Raw genomic sequence first — 17,336 nt, forward strand, 5'->3', positions numbered from 1 at the left:
ATTTGAGCTACCATGATCACATTACATGATGCACACATATGCAAACTTCTATGAATATAACATCAAAATAGAAAAAATTCTGAGACCAAAGCCCATGATTCTAGGCAAAAGAAACAACAATGTGTACAGAGACAAGCTTCTTTTTCACTTAATATTCAGAATATGCCAGATACACCCAAGGACAAACATGCATTACAACTTATCTTAAGAGAATTAACTACTGTACAAATACAGTTCATATGTACAAATGGACAATGAAGCCCTGCTATGATGACAACACTGGATGATGATAGTCCAACGCTTAGAAAGAATGACCTGGACAACACTGGTTAAAGCAAGCCATAGTAATAACTCACCTCCAATGCTATATTAGCTGGAAAGGAGCATCTATCTATTAAACAACATCTGTGAGGAAACATAATCCAATCCCTAATAATCCAACCCTAATTTAATCTAATGCAGTCCCAATCAAACCCTAACCAAATCAAACCCTAATCTAATCCAATCCCTATCTAATCTAATCCAATCTAGGCGACGGCAAGAACCCTAATCTAACCAGTAGCAGAAAACTAATCCAACCAGGAAGGAGAGAGAGAGGAAGGATGCATACCGAGAGAGAGAGAGAGAGGAAGGAGTCGGCGGTGGTGGGAGAGGAAGGAGTCGGCGGCGGTGGGGAGGCCGGTGATGGGAGAGGAAGGAGCCGGCAGCGGTGGGCGGCGCCGTCGATGGAGAGGAGGAGCGGGTCGAGTGGTGAGGAGAAGTGGGGAAAAGAGAGGGAGCGGGTCCACTTATTAGCCAGTTCGGTGTTTGCTACGTGACTGGTTTGTTATATTAAAAAGGGTGGCATAGATTACAAAACCAACAGCCTCTTCCTAGCCCAGTGGTCAAAACACAGTGAAATAAGCGCACGGTCGTGGGTTCGAGCCCCCGCACGCGCATATCTTTTGGCCACGCGCATATTTTTGGTAGCTTGGGTACAATAGCAAAATGGCCCACTTGTCAGCGAGTGGGTCGAGTGGCCCACTTGTCAGTGAGGTGTGTGCTTCATACTTGACTAGTTTGATATATTCAAAAAGGTTGGCATAGAGTGGAAGACTAATAGCCTTGTCCTAGCCCAGTGGTAGAAACATAGTGAAACAAGCGCACGGTCGTGGTTCGAGTCCCCGCTGGCGCATATTTTTTTTGCTCACAATGAAATGGGTTCAGTTGAAGCAAAATTCAGTTAAAATAGCATCTTCAGTTCTGACCAAAATTCAGTTAAAATAGCATCTACAAGACAACATTCTGACCAAAACAACTACAAGATGATCACAACAACTACTAAATGATCACAACAACTACAAGACAACATTCTGACCAAAACTTGAACTAAAGATGTTCAAAAAATCTTCTGTATGATCATTTTGCAATCTTTTGCATTACAAGACAACATTTTGACAGCAAGCATAACAGCTACAATAACATCTCAATTCAGGTCAAAACAGCAAGCATAACATCTCAATTTTGCTGCTGGAATCTTAAAGCACTGTGAATCAGGATAACTACATCACTATTGCTACAACCATCAGGATCATCATTTTGCTACAACCATCAGGATCATCATCTTGCTACAACCATCAGGATCATCATTTTGCTCCTAGAATCTTCAAGGATTTTTCTACCTGGAGAGAAGATTGATCACATCAGGTCACCAGTCCCATAGATACCAAAACAAAGAACATTAAGTAATAGTATTTACCTTTGCCATTCCATTCGCTACTCATCGTCGTCGATACGAAAACAAGGAACTCTATGCCCACTCCTGTTTTCCTCATCATCACCACAATATTGTAGCATAGTATGATCAGTCCGGTTTTCCTCATCCTCGCTTTCATGTCCATCCTCTACCACCTTTCTTCTTTTCTTGATGCCTTCAACTGTTGCAGCACCAATGATCACACGTTCCCGGTCCCTTCGCACTCTGCTTTGCACCGGAACTTCCATAGAGTCATCATCAGCTTGCAACGGAACTTCCGTAGAGTCATCATCTTGGTATGTTAGTCCACCATCACCGGGGCCCTTTTCCACTTCAGTTTCAGTCACACTCCACAAGTGTCTGTGCTGAAAGTTTTGCACAACTCGCCATTTTCCGTGCAAAAGAGTGTCTGGCAGATAAAACACCATTGTTGCTTGTGTTGTTAGAATAAAGGGATCACTCTTATACCAACACCTTGCAGTGTTGATGCTTTTGAAGTGGCCATCATATTTGACAAAAGAGTCTCTCCTCTTCTTGCTACCAAGCTCAAACCAGTCACAGCGAAATAAGACAACCGAGCGATGGATGCCTCCACTAGAGTTGTACTGCAACTCTACGATGCTTCTCAACTGACCATAGAAGTCAATGATCTCACCATCATGTGACCCCTCAGTGACGATTCCACTATTCTGTGTCTTCCTTTTTTCCTCGCGGTCAACGGTGTGGTACCGGACACCGTCAGCAATACATGCTGAATACACTCTCACTCACTTATCCGGTAAGCATGCCAAAGCAAATAGATCATCACTGACCTTCTTCTCCTCATGCAACTTTCCAATCTGCACAAATAAACCATTTAGCAAACAATGGTATTTAATAATGGGTGAATAACACAGAAAACATAAAACATGTGGCTAAAGATCTCACATGATTCTTAAACCACTTAGCAAACACCTTGGCAACCCTTTTATCAACATTGATATTGCTTTCTTCCTGATTTAACTCTTCCTTGCATTTCCTACAATGTCAACAAAACATGTGAATTAAAACATTAGGCTGGTGCCAACCCAACCAAATATATATATATATATAATGAGTGCACAAGATATAACGTACTCGATATATGGTAGAACCTCGGCGCAATTGCTGAGCACAAACAAAACCATCTTGTCATACTCATCACCAGCCTCCAAGTATTGTGAGGCTCCAAGAAAGTTCACACCATGGTTGAAAACAGAGACATCACCACTTTGCGAATCAGACCGCTCTCTATTTCTGCCCGGCCAGTTCCATCTTGTTTCCACATCACCAAAGTATCTAGAGCAAAAAGTCAAGCACTCGTCAATGACATATGCTTCAGCAATAGAACCTTCAGGTCTTGCCGTGTTTCGCACATAACGCTTACAAGTAAGCAGCCTTCTTTCGATTGGGTACATCCAACCGTATTGCACAGGGCCTCTAAGCATTGCCTCTTTGGGTAAGTGCACCGCCAAATGGACCATCACGGTGAAGAAAGCTGGAGGGAAAATCTTCTCGAGCTTGCAAAGAATAATTGGGATTTCTTTTTCAAGTCTTTCCAAGACAGTTAACTTGAGGGTTTTGCAGCACAGTTCTCTAAAGAAATTTCCCAGCTCAGCAACCGCTTCATATATATCCTTGTGCATGATTCCTCGGAGGCCCGCCGGTAAAATCCTTTGGAGGAGGATGTGACAATCATGGGTTTTCAGTACTGAAAGCTTGAATCCATCAGAAGTAACACACTTTGCTAGGTTAGCAGCATAACCATCTGGAAATTTCACCGCTCTTAGGAATTCACAGAATGCAAGCTTTTGTTCTTTATTCATTGTATACCATGCTCATGGAATTTCAAATGAATCTTCATCTTCATTGTGCTGTAGATGCAAATCTTCTCTTATGCCCATGTCCTCCAAATCAAGCCTAGAACTAACCGTGTCCTTTGTCTTCCCTTCAATGTTCAGAAACGTCCCTAGCAGATTCTCGCATATATTTTTCTCAATGTGCATTGCATCGAGATTATGCCTTAATTTCAGATCAGCCCAGTATGGTAGGTCCCACAAACAAGACCTCCGGTCCCAACATTGACCTTCCTCACGCTTTCTTTTCTTCGCCAGCTTTCCTGGTCTCACATCTTTCACCTTTTCAAGTTGCTGCTCCAGCTCTTCTTTAGTGAATTCAGCTGGCTTGTCATGGGTTTCATTCTCACCATTAAAATCTTTGCTTCTACACCAGCGATGGTTTCGGGGAAGAAAGCGGCGGTGCCCAATATAGCATATCTTGCTCCTTATTATCTTTGAGCAAGGGTCTTTGTCACAATGGACACAAGCCTGATAACCCGCTATGATCCTCCCAGACAGAGTGTGCAGAGCCGGGAAATCATGGATGGACCATATGATCGCAGCACGTAGATTGAACTTTTCTTCCAGACTCAAGGCATCATATGTAGGTACACCAGTCCAGAGCTGGAGCAGTTCTTCTACGAGGGGCTCCATAAAGACATCAAAATCCTTTCCTGGAGAATCTGGACCCGGGATAAGAAATGACATCATGAAGTTGGACTGATCCATGCATGCCCATGGTGGCAGGTTGTACGGCACCACAAAAACTGGCCACATGCTATAAGACGTGCTCATGTTCCCAAACAGATTAAACCCATCTGTGGCAATGCCAAGTTTTATGTTCCTTGGATCTGCAGCAAAATCAAAATGTATACGGTCAAACTCTTTCCATGCCTCTCCATCCGCTGGATGGCTCAGCTCATTGTCCACAGGTTGCCGCTTCAGCTTGTGCCACTGTACCTCACGCGATGATTTCTTCGAGATGAACATCCGCTGCAGCCTTGGTATCAAGGGAAAGTGCCTTAGTACCTTCTCCGGTATTGACTTCTTCCCATCAGCATCTTTCCACCTAGATGCATTGCATTTTGGACAGTTGTCATGCTTTTCTAAATCCTTCCGAAACAAGACACAGTTATTTGGGCACACATGTATTGACACATAACCTAACCCCAGCCTGCGGATTATGCTCAATGCTTCATCATAAGATCTGGGAACACAACTATTAGGGAATTGCAAGCTCAAAAGACGGAGTATTGCGTTGAATGCGGCATTGCTAATCCGGTAGAAAGACGTGATGTGGAGTAACTTCACGGTGAAGGTAAATCTTGAAAAATTACCCCCTTCATGAGCTGCGCGCTTCGCCTCCTCTAACACCTTAGCAAACAACGATTTCTGTCCATCAGCACGATCTTCAGCATCGTACAAATCCTTCAATAGGTCAGGAATCATATCATCTTCATGCCCATCCTCTTCCTCCAAAACAACATTATCTCGCAAAACCTTTTCCATGAAATCAATGCCAGCATCACCACCACCCATCATATGAGGGGCCTCTGTATCAGCTTCAAAATGTTGAGGTTGTCTGTCTAAAGGTTCTCCATGATATATCCATCTATCATATGTGTTGGAAATCCCATTAAGAAGCAGATGATCTTCCACTCTTCCTTGAGCAATTCTTGGATGGTTGAGGCATTCACAACATGGGCAAAGAATGTGAGCATCGTTGGCAAAATTTGCCCGAACAAATGCCATGAAATCATCAACTCCTTTCATATGTTCTTTCGAAAACTTTCTAACTCCTTCTCTAATCCAGCTTCTGTCCATCTGCCAAAGACAACAAATTGTTGCAACTTAGCAAATCAATCTAAGTGCATCAACATTAATTAATGAAAATGGATGGAAGTAATGGAAGCTAAAATTTCCAGAAAATTTTATATGCTAATTGCCTAACCACAACACTGAAACAAACTAAACTATAAATCAAACCAACACTGAAATTGGCATGAATTTATGTTGCAGAGAAGGCTAATTCAAAATAAACCAAACTAGCTAGCTAGCTCCTAAAATATACTATGCTGTTTCTATCAATTACAATTACAATTATCCTAACAATCTGTAGACAAACAATTGAAGACCAAGGCCTTGTTTCTGGCCTTGATAAATGAGAGGGGTTAACAGATATTGGCAGGGATTAAATCCCATCTAGCTGAAATCCCCCCCCAAATCATAACCGAACAAGGCCAGAACAATTCTTAACAAACAAGCTGAAGAACTCCCAACAGTACATCAAGAAAATTCATCTATGCAACATCTACCAAACAAGCAAGCTATCTCCTAATTCCTAATAGTGCATCAACAAAATTCATCTATGCTGAAGAACATCTGACAAAATTCATCAACAAAATTCATCTATGCTCGGCGATGAGGTGCAGATAGTGAGAGAGGAGAGGGGTGCATACCGGGAGGTGTGCTTGCGGCGGCGGCGAGTCCCCCATGCTCGGCGAGCCTCTCCTTGCGTGGGCGTCGTTCCTGCGCCCGCCCCCACCACCGCAGGTGGCCCACGCCCTTGCTGGTCGCTTCGGCAGCCAACCCTGCCTCCACACCCGCCGGTTGCTTCCGCTGCTGCCCTCGCCGGGGACAAGGCAAGCGGCGAGGCCGTGGGCGAGGTCACCTGCGGCGAGGCCGTTCCTGTCCCCGCCCCCACCACCGCCGGTCGCCCCCACCCCTGTTGGTCGCTTTGGCCTCCGGCCCCGCCCTCGTCCGCCGGCCACGCCCCTGCCCACAGCCCGCCGCCACCTGGTTGGAAGACCTAGAAATTTTTGGCTAAGTGTTGGCTCTGCCCGCAGCCCGCCGCCACCTGGTCGGAATAGGTCCCACTTGTCAATGACTTAGATTTGGCACTATAATATAATATACAGAGCCATTCCGCTAGATGGACAACAATCCCTCTCTAGCCCAGTGGTAGCGAACAAGTTAAACAACGCGAGGTCGTGGGTTCGAGTCCCGCCTCGCGCATCTTTTTTACTAACAATTTTAGGGCCTGTCAAGTGGGTCCCTCCTGTAAACGAGCTCTTGTTGAATATACACATGTAAGCGAAAATGACAACTAAGCACTCCACATAGGCGAGACTGCTGAGGTGGCCGCCTAATCATACAACTCCATTAAAACTCAAGTGTAACGACCATTCATATTGGTCGTAATTTGTTAGAAATGAAGCATGAACCAGGGCTGTCTGCTTTATGACCATTTCCTCTAATGAAATTACGACCTTTCTGACCAGAATGGTCGTTATGGGTTTGGGTTTGGAGCCCCCTGAACAGCTTTTGACCAATTGGTCTAAAATGGTCATAAATTTATGACCAATTCTTCCAGGGTCACTGACAGAAGGTCATAAGTTGACATATTTCTTGTAGTGGAACCGTTTTTCTTTAACCAGCCCCGCACATAACGCGACGCGGTTTCTTGACACGTCTTGTGAAAGCAGAGATTGTGCTCCCCTTATTACAGGATTCTCATTAATACGGACGTGGGTAACCCAACTGTGCCTAGGACTCCTAGATTTTAGGCAAGTCCCAAACAACCACGAGGAGGACGATTGATATTCACCCTCTTTATAAAGGGACAAGACTTTTACTTTTTTCCCTCCCGTGCTCAATCGAATCCTTCCCCTGCGTCGAGTTCTAACACCCAAAGCCTAGGTCAGGTGCTTCGGACCTTCAATCATGTCCGGATCCAGCCTTCAAGGCTGGTGGATGCCTTCCTCCGTCACGGAGGAGGATATCAAGAAGTTGAGGGAGGACAGATATCTGACCGCTGAAATTTCACATAGGCTGCCCGCCCGAGGGTAGGCCGTCCCTACTCCCGAACCCAACGAGAGCGTTGTGTTCGTCTCCCACTTCCTTCGAGGACTAGGCCTCGCTCTGGATCCCTTTGTTAGGGGTCTTATGTTCTATTACGGGCTGGATTTTCATGATCTGGCCCCAGATTCCCTTCTTCACATCTCGTCATTTATTGTCGTTTGTGAGGCCTTCCTCCGCATTACCCCTCACTTCGGCATGTGGCTCAAGACCTTTGATGTGAAGCCGAAGATGGTCGAGGGGCAGTACGCAGCGTGCGGAGGTGCTCTAATAAGCAAAATTGTTGACGCCCCATGGCCGAAGGGTTCCTTTCCAGAGGTGTCCGGATTGTGGCAACGGGAGTGGTTTTACATCACAGCTCCCCGAAGTGCCAAGTGGGTAGCTGCCCCCACCTTTCGCTCGGGCCCTCCACCACAACTAATGTCATGGATCAGCAGGGGGCTGAGCTGGGGTCCAGCCAAGGACGTGCCCATACTGCAGAGCCACATCCGAGATCTCTTTGAGGGAGATTTCAGTCTGGTTATGGTAATGCAAGTTATGCTGGTTCGTCAAGTCCAACCTTGTAAACACCGGCCCCTCCGCATGTGGGAATTCAACCCAGTAGGACCTCACACTATTCAGAATTTCCTCGGCCTGACGCATGAGGAGATGTACAAATCGTTCTTTGGACCCCAAATAGAGTGTCCGGACACTACCGAGGATGTAGGCCTGAGCAGCAACCGCACCGCTGCCCAAGTAAGTAATCCCATGGCCGAACACACCATCCTTTTATTTACCATGACATCATTCTGAAGAATCGCTCTTTGACCAGGACTAGATAACAAAGGCGAAGATGATCCGGTGTTCGGCCCCCCTTCCTGAAGGCTTGGAAAATCCGGTGCTGGAAAAGATGCTTGAGCCAGCACCTTGTCTGGTGCCCTCAAAGGAAGATGAAGGGGGGAATCAAGAGGGCGAAAGAGGTCATCCATTGCTACCTATTCCAACTGAGGGAATGAGTGCCTCCACGAGGGAGGATAACCAAGGGGAAGAATCTGGCATTCTCTCTCCCCGGGGAAGGAAGAGGACTACCTCTGAAGATCCGGAAACCAAGGTTTCCAAAGGGGAGAAGAAATCTCCACCAGAGGGTCCTGCCTTGGAGGGTGTTCTTGCCACACAATGCCCGCGCGAGGATCAGCCCTCTAACGAGCTGTAAGTAATCAAAAAGTACTTAATAGTGAAGATATCCTACCTTACTTCTGAGGAAAATAACCGAAGCATTTATCTTGCAGTTCGGATCTTAGCCCTTCTCAGCAGAGCTCGTCTTCAGAGGATCTTCTTCCAAAGATGATGGAGAGCGAAACGCCTCCCGGGGACTCGCCAGCCCAAGAGGCGGGCGACCTGGAAGTGTCGTCGCGGAGGGTTTCTCCTGATCCGGCAAGGCCAGAAGGTAATCCTATGGCCACCCGAAGTCCCCAGTATCAGGCTCTTGAAGAGAGCAATCAAAAGAGTCCGACACCATCTGGTATGCAGTCGGACGTACTGAGGGATCGGCCAGAGCGAGCCACTATCTCAAAAGAGCACCGTACGTTGATGGGTACGGTGATTGAAAGGATTTCATCCGCCGAAAGAGGGTTGCATGAAGCCTTTATGAGTCTACTGACGGGTTTTGAGGTACGTGAAATGATGTACATTTTTGACAGTACCGCACATATTTAGGTGTGCCCTGTGTAGATAGTAGCCCCTGAGACTCTGGTTGTTGTCGAGAACGGCGGCAAACAGAGGATCGTAGTCCCAGGTAATAACCAGACCGCCTATATGCGCAGGTGGTTGAAGCTTCGGTGGCTAGCCGGACTGATGGGTTTGCCGAACTAAGGCGGCAACTGGATGTGGCAGATGCTGACATCGTGCTTATTAACAAGCGGCTTGACGAGGCGCAAGGTAGGTGATTTTTCTGGTGAATGTCACATAGTGAGAGCAACATGATGCCAGTATCTTTAATATGTTGTGACTGCAGATGGAGGTGCCACCGTGGAGACCCTTCGGGCGGAGCTTGCCCGAGCCAATGAGAAAGCAAGGAGTAGTAATGCAGCCGCTTTAAGGGCGGCCGAAGAGTTAAGGGCCGAACAGGCCGCGCATAGCGAGAGCAAAGAAAAAATGGCCAAGATGGTTGTAAAGTTAAAAGATACTGCCGACCGTTGCCAGCTTCTTGAAGAAGAAAACCGGGCGAAGTCGACGGACCTGGAGAAGGCCACGATGGCGACCAAAGACACCCGCTCTGCGATGAGAGTGAAGAAGGAGGAGCTGCGTCAAGCCGGGGATATCGCGGCTGGGAAACCTTTTATGCTGCGGAGGAAGTTTGGAGATCCTCAGTATGCCCCTCTGGACCGGCTGTGGAGTTCGGCGGACGCATATCTGGACTTGGCGACGAGTGCTGTCGATGCGGCCGAATACTTCCGAGATCAAACAGATCGTGAAGTGGACAAGCTATTCTGGTCACAATTTAACGTTCCAGAGCGTCCGCTTCCGTTGACTGATCGGCTTGCCGAATGGGCCGAGCTGAATAGATTGTCCGGACTCACCATGAGGTCTATTGTGGATCATCTGTGGCCGGAAAGGCCAAAGCCGAACAGCTATTTCAGTTTGGTGCAGCAGTTCCTTGGTGCGGTGCCGTGCATTAATGCGATGAAGAGGTCGGTGTGCATAGAAGGCTCGCGGATGGCCCTTGCCCGTTTCAAAACATATTGGGCGGAGATGGATGCCACCACTATTGCGGCACAGGGTTCGGCCATAGGCCGAGTGGCTGCCAAGCACTATTTTGAAGAAGTTCTTGAAGGCGCTCGTTCGATAGAGGCGCAGTGCTCGAAGAATATTATGTTTGAGTGACATGTATTCCCATTGTAAAAACAATGTTTTATTAAGTTTATCAAGGCTGTATTTATACTTTTGCCTGAAAGAATTATGATGCCTCCTGTGCGACAGTGTATGTATATATGTATATAACCTGAAAGATTGCAGCCGTCGGCTTCAGCCCCCATGCATATAATGCGGGGGAGTTCACAGAAGATGCATGTTCACACTTGATCCAACGCCTTGGTCCATTAAGGAGGTGATAGCGCAGCGAACTAGGCAACCGGACTATAATGCTTTAACACTTTCACTTAGCCAGAGGAGTTTGACAGTGGGGCTACTATATAGCCCCTGGTGGCTCCGCACTCATCCAAATTCGGGGTGCGTACATGCCTGGCCGGGAAACGGCCCTTCGTTAAGGCGGAGGAATCCCAAAGATTCCGATAGGTCATCGAGTGGTTGACCAGTCTCACGCTATATCATGACAGTCAGTTTTCGGCTTTCTCTACTGAGGTGCTCGTCCAGATGAACCAGGGCACAATCACAGTAGTTCTCCTGGTGCCACCTTAGCCGATAGAGCGGAACGTAAGGCAGCAAAACACATGAGCCGGGCAAACCCAACATTTGACCAAAGAGATGATTCAGAGCTGATGCATATAAGGCTAAACTCGTGACGCCGAACAATCCCTAAGGTATTCGGTCTTTATGGTGTAAACCGGGCCTAAACAGTGCCCTTTGTAATAATTCCCTGGTGTCTAGGTACGTGCATTATTCTGACATGGCCATATGCCAAGACGTCAGCATCCTTCTCAATTGTACTGAGAATCCGAGGGATGTGTATCAACAAGAGACAGTAAAAAAGGTTTACGCAGGGTCTTAATCTAAAAAGAATCCTTGGAGCGGGTCCCTGCTGCACGTCTGCACCTGTGTCTCCGTTGTGCTGTATCCTGGACGGGTGTAGCACGATGGTCATCTGTAAAAGAGAGGAACTTAGTCAAAAAGTTGTCGTGCAAAAAGGTAGGTTATACTAAAGAAACCATGTATAATTCAAGATGAGTAAAATTGAGCCTAATTGCCACTTGTTTGCGCGCGTTGAGCCCCTTGTATTGTAATAGGGCTATGGCCATCAAACCTGTATCAATTACATATAGTTGTGCCGGACTCGTCTAACCGCGTCCGTGGTCTTAACGGCCTGTCAAATGCTTTAGTTGGTGAGGCCGTTTAGTGTGCGGCTGTCAGGGCAGCCGCACGGTCTTCTGTGCGCAAGGAACGCTCAATATTTCCATTTACTGTAATGATGCCGTGTGGACCGGGCATCTTAAGCATGAGAGAAGCGTAATGTGGTATTGCGTTAAAGCGAGCGAAAGCTTCGCGTCCGAGTAGTGCTTGATAGCCACTTTGGAGCGGAGCGATGTGGAAGGTTAACTTTTCACTGCGGAAGTTATCGGGAAAGCCGAATATTACCTCTAGTAGCAGAGAGCCCGTGCAATGGGCTTCTGGGCCTGGCGTTACCCCTTTAAAGGTAGTATTGCTATGGCTAATTTTTGCTGGGTCTACCCCCATGTTGCGGACTGTGTCCTGATATATCAGGTTTAAACTGCTGTCGCCATCCATCAGGACTCGTGTAAAGTGGTATCCGTCAATTATTGGGTCTAATACCAAGGCAGCCCATCCTGCCCGCCGTATACTTGCCGAGTAATCCCGATGGTCAAAAGTGATCGGTTGGGACAACCAGTGGCAGAACTCCGCGGTGATAGGCCCTGGGGCATGTGGCTCTAGGTGTGCCGCTTTGTTTCTCCCCTTTATCACGTGTAACATGTTGACTGTTTTGACTTCTGGTAGGAATTTCTTCTGTTCCCCAGTGCTTTTCTTGCGTTGAGCTTGGTGTATCCTGCCCCTTATGTTCTGCATTGAGCTTGCCGGACTGCTTGAAGACCCAACATTCTCTATGGGTATGATTTGCAGGTTTATCGGGGGTACTATGGATCTGACATATTTGGTTCAGAATCTTGTTTAGGCTGGACAGTTCATCTCTGTTGCCTTTGGAGGGCGGCTTTTACTAACCTGGTCAAGAGCTTCAGAATCCGGTGTTTACTGCCGTGCTCTTCGGGTTGTCTTCTTTATTCTGGTGCTTGTTTTTTCTACGTCGTGATTTCCCATTTCCGTCCCTGACTTCGGATGTACTTGGGTCGCTGGTGCTGCATCAGGCTAACCAGCTGTCCTCGTCCGCGCAAAAGCGGGTCATGAGGCTTGTTAATGCTGCCATTGTTCTCGGCTTTTCTTGGCCTAGGTGTCTGGCGAGCCATTCATCTCGAACGCTGTGCTTGAAAGCTCCTAAGGCTTCGGCGTCCGGATAGTCGACTATTTGGTTCTTCTTAGTGAGGAACCTCCAAAGCTTTCGGGCCGACTCTCCGGGCTGTTGAGTTATATGACTTAAATCATCTGCATCCGGTGGTCGGACATTGGTCCCTTGAAAATTTGCCCGGAAGGCGTCTTCGAGCTCTTCCCAGCTTCGAATGGAGTTTTCGGGGAGGCTTTTAAGCCAGTGCCGAGCTGGCCCTTTGAGCTTGAGGGGTAAGTACTTGATGGCGTGGAGATCGTCTCCTCGAGCCATGTGGATATGGAGGATGTAATCCTTAATCCAGACCCCAGGGTCTGTCGTTCCGTCCTACGCCTCTATGTTTACAGGTTTGAATCCCTCTGGAAATTCATGGTCCAGCACCTCATCAATGAAACATAGGGGGTGTGCAGCACCCCTGTATTTGGGTGTACCGTGGTGTTCGGATGTTTGTTGTGTTGCATTGCATGCTGGAGCGCGCTTGCGTGGCCCGTATGTGGATCTGGTTGCGCCGTCCTTTTGATGCGAGCCCTCGCGTGGATCGCGTACTGGCTTATGTGCGGCGTCGTTTGCCGCTCTATGTTAGTCACGAGGTCATCCAGCCGACCGAATGGCCATTTTGTTTTTTAATTGCAGGGGATCTAAGGCCTCCTCATCGAATTCAGGTAGCAACTTTCGCTTCGGGTAGCTCTTGGTGTGGCGATTACCGCCGTACTTCGCTGCAGTATTGAGTACTTCGCTCCATCTAATTCTGAGTGTGTCTGGTGCAGCCCTGAGCCTTTGCTTTTGCTTTTTCAGACTCCTCGCAGAGGCAACAAGCCTTTGATGGGCATTCTGTTGCTTCGGGTGCCTGTCCGGTGTGATGTCGTCCGGACTGTTATCTTCAACAGAGTCGGGTTGTTCGGTTTGATTCTCCGTGTGGCCGTGGTCGGGCGATGGTTCGCCCTGCTCTAACGCTGGGTCTATATGGTTGTTGTTTCTTCCAAGGCGGGATTTGGAGCGGCGCTTATGCTGCTGCTTTGACTGCTTCTCGAGGGAACAACCCTTCGCTGCGTCCTTCCGTTCCTCGTCGTCGTTTTCTTTGGGTGCGTCCACCATGTATATGTCATATGATGAAGCGGGTGTCCAGTGCCCTGTGGGCAGTGGTTCCTGTTCGTCTCTTGCATCCTTGTCCATACCGTCGATGTCTTCGGAGTCGAAGTCGAGCATGTCGGTCAAATCATCGATAGTGGCTACTAAGTGGGTGGTGAGTGGGCGGCGAATTTCTTCGTCATCCGCATCCCAATCCTGCTGGACATAGTTCGGCTCGGACTCTCCTGACAGGGAGAGAGACCTTAATGAGTTTAGTATGTCGCCAAAAGGCGAGTGCTGAAAGATATCCGCGGAGGTGAACTCCATGATCGGTGCCCAGTCGGATTTGATAGGCACGGGCGCCGGCGGTTCGGAGTCCGTGGCTGGGGAAGAATCCAGTAGTTTGTCGCGGCTCCCGTGAAGGGTGAGGTCGATATTCGGCTCGATCGTCGCTAAGAATACAGCCTCTGTGGCGGGGTCTATCCACCCGTCCATGGATGGCGCAATTGGCTCCGAATTGAGGGTCGGAGCGGTTGCCGGTGCGATCTCCTGAACACCGTCCAATGTAGAGCTAAATCATGCTCATCGTGACCGTGTGGCGCACTAGGCAGGGGCTCGAATCCATCGAAGATCAAGTCTCCGCGGATATCGGCCGTGTAGTTCAAGCTTCCAAACCTGGCCTGGTGGCCAGGGGTGTAACTCTCGATCTGCTCCAGATGGCCAAGCGAGTTGGCCCGCAGTGCGAAGCTGCCGAATACAAAGATCTGTCCGGGGAGAAAAGTCTCACCCTGGATTGTATCGCTATCGATGATCGAAGGAGCCATCAAGCCTAATGATGACGACACAGAGGAACTCTCAATGAAAGCACCAATGTCGGTGTCAAAACCGGCGGATCTCGGGTAGGGGGTCCTGAACTGTGCGTCTAAGGCGGATGGTAACAGGAGTCAGGGGACACAATGTTTTACCCAGGTTCGGGCGCTCTTGATGGAGGTAAAACCCTACGTCCTGCTTGATTATTCTTGATAGTATGAGTAGTACAAGAGTTGATCTACCACGAGATCGGAGAGGCTAAACCCTAGAAGCTAGCCTATGGTATGATTGTATGTTGTCCTATGGACTAAAACCCTCCGGTTTATATAGATACCGGAGGAGGCTAGGGTTACACAAGGTCAGTTACAAAGGAGGAGATATGCATATCCGTATTGCCTAGCTTGCCTACCACGCCAAGTAGAGTTCCATCCGGACACGAGGCGAAGTCTTCAATCTTGTATCTTCATAGTCCAACAGTCCGGCCAAAGGATATAGTCCGACTGTCCGGAGACCCCCTAATCCAGGACTCCCTCAGCCGTCTTCTCCTGATCCTTGACTGCTATCTTGATCTGATGATAACCAGAATAAGCATCCAAGAAACACAAACGTGTGCAACCCGCCGTAGCATCAATGATCTGATCAATACGGGGGAGGGAAAAAGGATCAGCCGCACAAGACTTGTTCAGATCGGTGTAATCCACACACATACGCCAGGTGCCATTCTTTTTTAGTACAAGCACCGAGTTGGCTAACCACTCCGGGTGAAAGACTTCTACAATGAACCCAACTGCCAAAAGCCGGGCCACCTCTTCTCCAATGGCCTTGCGCCTTTCTTCATTGAACCATCGGAGAAACTGTCTGACAGGTTTAATCTTTGGATCAATATTGAGAGTGTGCTCAGCGAGTTCCCTCGAGACACCCGGCATGTCTGAAGGTTTCCATGGGAAGATGTCCCGGTTCTCACGGATGAACTCGATGAGCATGCTTTCCTATTTTGGATCCAAGTTTGCACTGATGATGAACTGCTTGGATGAGTCGCCAGGCACAAAGTCAACCATCTTGGTGTCATCAGCTAATTTGAACTTCAACACCGGCTCATGCTCTGTTGTTGGTTTCTTTAGTGATGTCATGTCTGCCGGGTCAACATGCTCTTTGTAAAACTTTAACTCCTCTGTTGCACAGACATATTCAACATAGGAAGCATCACCTTCTTCACACTCCAAAGCTATTTTCCGGCTCCCGTGTACTATAATGGTGCCCTTATAACCCGGCATCTTAAGCTGCAAATACACATAACACGGCTGAGCCATGAATTTGGCATAAGCCGGCCGTCCAAACAGAGCATGATACGGGCTTTTGATCTTAACCACCTCAAAGGTTAATTTTTCTGCTCTGGAGTCATACTCATCCCCAAAGGCTACTTCTAGTTCAATCTTACCCACTGGGTATGCCGACTTGCCAGGAACCACACCGTGAAAAACAGTATTGGATTGTTTAAGACTCTTATCAGTCAAACCCATCTGGCGAAACATCTCATAGTAGAGGATGTTGATGTTGCTGCCTCCATCCATGAGTACCTTAGTGAATTTGTATCCACCAACCTGAGGCGCCACCACCAAAGCCAAGTGACCCGGATTATCGACCCGGGGTGGGTGATCCTCTCTGCTCCACACAATAGGCTGCTCTGACCAACGTAAGTAACATGGAACCGCCGGGTCAACGGCACTGACGTCCCTCTTGTGAAGCTTCAGGTCTCTCTTACATAAGCTAGTGGTGAATACATGGTATTGCCCACTATTTAGCTGCTTCGGGTTGCTCTGATATCCGGACTGCTGCTGCTTACCTTGGCCGGGTTGTGGATTATACCCTCCTTGGTTACCAGGATGGCCCTGACCGTGGAATCCTCCTCCACCTAAGACGATGCCCGGGCCTTGGAAACCGCCTCCACCTGAGCCGCCATCTGGACCGTGACCTCCATCAAATGCGTTTGAATTTTTAAATGCCTTCATGATCATACAATCTTTCCACAGGTGGGTGGCTGGCTTCTCCCGGGTGCTGTGCTTTGGACAAGGCTCATTCAACAATTGCTCAAGGGTGGGACCTGACCCGCCCGACCGAGGGGGCTGTCTGCCCTTGCGCCATTGATTTCCGCCCTATGCATTGGTGTTAGCAACAAACTCATCAGCCTTATGTTTATTACCTCCTTGATTCACCGGGTTATGCTGGTGACCCTTGCCGTTGCCGTTCTTCTTTCCCTTCGTTGCCTTTTCTTCGTCAGACACCGGGTCCTTGGTAGTATCAGAATCAGCATACTTGAAGAGAGCCGCCATCAACGTTCCCATGTCATTACAGTCACGCTTGAGCCGCCCCAGCTTCTACTTCAGAGGTTCGAAACGGCAATTTTTCTCGAACATTAAGACTGCTGAGCCGGCATCCATCTTATCAGATGAATGTATTATCTCCTTGACCCGGCGCACCCAATGGGTTGTGGATTCACCATACTCTTTCTTGCAATTGGTCAGGTCCACAATCAACATAGGCTGCTTACACGTGTCTTTAAAGTTCTGGATGAACCGGGCCTTCAACTCCTCCCATGAGCAGATAGAATTGGGTGGCAATCCCTTCAAGCAAGTACGAGTTGTTCCATCTAACATCATAGTGAAATACTTGGCCATTGCTGCATCGCTGACCTCCAATAACTCCATAGCCATCTCATAACTCTCAATCCAAGCCCCGAGCTGTAAATCAGCTGTGTAATTAGGCACCTTACGAGGCCCCTTAAAGTCGTTTGGCAAACGCTCATTACGTATGGCCGACACCAAGCAAGGAACGCCTCCGGTTC

At 48.2% G+C, this 17,336-nt stretch overlaps 1 pseudogene; it reads right to left on the reverse strand.

Moving 5' to 3' along the window:
• Positions 1-2,502: 2,502 nt before the first annotated feature.
• Positions 2,503-5,415, reverse strand: LOC147972371 (uncharacterized; annotated as a pseudogene).
• Positions 5,416-17,336: the final 11,921 nt, after the last annotated feature.

The sequence above is a fragment of the Triticum urartu genome, chromosome 5A, assembly GCF_056163025.1.
Source record: "Triticum urartu cultivar PI428250 chromosome 5A, HENAU_Tu73, whole genome shotgun sequence".
NCBI lineage: Eukaryota > Viridiplantae > Streptophyta > Magnoliopsida > Poales > Poaceae > Triticum > Triticum urartu.